Raw genomic sequence first — 2,697 nt, 5'->3', positions numbered from 1 at the left:
CCTGCTATAATTGGCTGTAAGGACAGAATAGATCTGATGTGGTGCCAATTCTTTTCTTTCTTAAGAATGGCATAGGTGGAGAAACTGATTCTGATAGCATTAATTCTTGGGTGTGGCCACCAAGTCTTTTTTCATACCTGGTTGGCTTTATTTCTTTCTTTAAAACACACACACATACACACACGCACACGTACACAACTCTTTCCGGGTTGTTGTTTTTTTTTAAAAAAAACCTTCCAAGTCCAGAAAGCAGAAATCTCACCGTTTGCTGAACCCCAGACACTCACCTTGCAATCTCCTTCTCACGTGTTGCATTCAGCAAGTTACGCAAACAAAGCCACGCGTAGATGATACCGAAGGACTACAATCCTGCTTCTCACTTCCTGGATGGTGTAACAAATAATGAGTTTCATTGGTTATGAGCTACGTCCTCTCGGTTCCCGAACGTTCATCAACCGGCACTTCCAAAGCTGGTTGATAAAAGGAATGAAAGCTGGTTCACGTTGCAAAAACAAAGTGGATTTCATGCAAGTTGAAGTGCTTCCCCGTGTCATCCTCCATAAGCTGATAGAAAAGGGTTTGCCTTGTTATTGCAGGGTTACCGTCTCTTTCCTACTCATCTTCCTTCCGATAGCAAATAAGTTGCTGCTGCTGCTGCTAATAGTTTCCCTCTTCTAGGAGTTTGATGGTTACATTGGAAGGACATTGGTGCTTGCTCTGCCTGTTCAAGGCCAACATCAATTAGAAATGAAAGTAAGTGGAAGAGAAAACCTCACCTTCAAGTTTAAAAAGGAAAAAAGAATTCCGACGAGCTTTTCTGGAAAATCCAACCGCCGTTATCTTCTCTTAGACCCCAAATAAAACCTGCACCATCCAAAGCTGACACCTCTTGACAGACGATTCAGGGAGAAATCCCATGCTTTCCTGGCAGGGCCAAACTCTTTTCCCACTTATTAGAAATGATAAGATTGGAATTGATTGGTGATGCCAAGACGTTACCTTGGCTGTGTCGCCGGAAGGGATAGTTAGCACCTGTGGGATTTCTGGCTGCTTCTATGGAAGCAAAGGGCTCTCCACTCCAATTTATAATGTAAGCTGAGTGCTTATTTGAGCTTTTGAGCAAGGAGCTAGTCCCTGTTTCTCTCTCTCTCTCTCTGGGTGTGCCTGTCCCAGTCTTTCCATACTCAACAAGGGTAATTATACTTCGGTAACTATTAGGATCCACTCAGCAGGAGAACAAACAAACCTTCCATTATCCTCTTAACCAAACCAGTTTACACCTCCTTGTGAATCTTGAAGGTGTCGAGACCAAATCCCACAATTTTTTTTTCTTCCCTCCCAAGAAAAAATGTAGGCGTTCAGGACGGCAGTTTCCTTACAACTGTTTCTCAAACCAGGGAGAAAAATTTTCCAGATCAAAGGACCAATTTAGTTTAGTTTACTTTATTGTCATTGCACCTCTCATACAACGAAATCAAAGACCTTCTTCAGTGCACATCATGACCATGACTGTGAAAATAAACACAAACACACATCCTTCACATTCTATACATTGAGTTGAAAGCCCCTGATATCATATTAATATTGCCCTACACAGTAGAATTCAATAGAGTTGCTGCCCTGGGATAGAAGCTGTTTTTCAGCCTATTTGTCCTTGTTTTTATTATTATTCTGTACCATCTGCCAGATGGTAATAGTTTTTAAAAAAGGGGGTGGTTCCCAGGATGGGATGGATCTTTGAGGATGTTTTGAGCTTTCTTAAGGCAGTGGGAGCTATGAAGCTCTTCCAAAGAGGGGAGAGGGCAACCCAGGATCCTCTGGGCAATGATGGTCACCCTCTGGAGCGCTTTCTTATCTGCCACTGTGCAACTGGCAAACCATACGCAGGTGCAGTAAGTTAAGATACTCTCTACGGTGCAGTGATAGGAACAAAGGATGTACAGATAATCTCCATATTCATGAGTTTATTTAGTGACCGTTCAAAGTTACGACGTCACTGAAAAAGGTCACAGGGAGGTTGCAGCATTCTCATGGGTCTTGGGACCAGATTTCAGATGCTTGGCAGCCGATTCATATTTATGATGGTCGTGATTTCCCCGGACCATGTGAAATTCTGAGAAGCAAAGTCAATGTAAGGAAGCCAGATTCGCTTAATGGCCGTGTTACTAAGTTAAGGGTAGCAACTCAGCGACTGGCAAGAAAGATTGCAAGATGGGGCAAAATTAACTTCAACATTTCGCTTAGTAACAGAAGTCTTGGGCTCAACTGTTTTTGTAAGTCAAGGACTTCCTGTAGAGCATAATCTGCATATGTCTTTCCTCGTTACTTCTTTTTTTTCTTTTTCTTCTTTTCATGCCATGGTTTCTTCTTTCAATGTGTTAAAACAAAGCAAGACCCAACTCCTACCCAGCTCCTAACTAACCTACTGGTTAGTCGCTTGAAAACCACCATAAAAACAGCAGCAGGACAACTGGGGTTACTTCAACAGTTCTGAGTCTCAGCCAGACCCCAGGCTGGGAAATGCAATGCTAACCTGGGCAGGTGAGGCCAGCACACCTCACGGGCTCACCTGAGCTGGAAGCGGCTCAGACACGAGTGCAGAAACCGGAATGCTATAAAAGTTCACAGAGCCAAAGGGAGAGGCTGGCATCTTTCACCATGTATTGTGACAATGCAAAAAGAAAAATATATTTCAGG

This window comes from Pseudonaja textilis, chromosome 9, assembly GCF_049901715.1.
Source record: "Pseudonaja textilis isolate UNSWEBS1 chromosome 9, rPseTex1.2, whole genome shotgun sequence".
NCBI lineage: Eukaryota > Metazoa > Chordata > Lepidosauria > Squamata > Elapidae > Pseudonaja > Pseudonaja textilis.
This window is presented reverse-complemented; position numbering follows the sequence as displayed.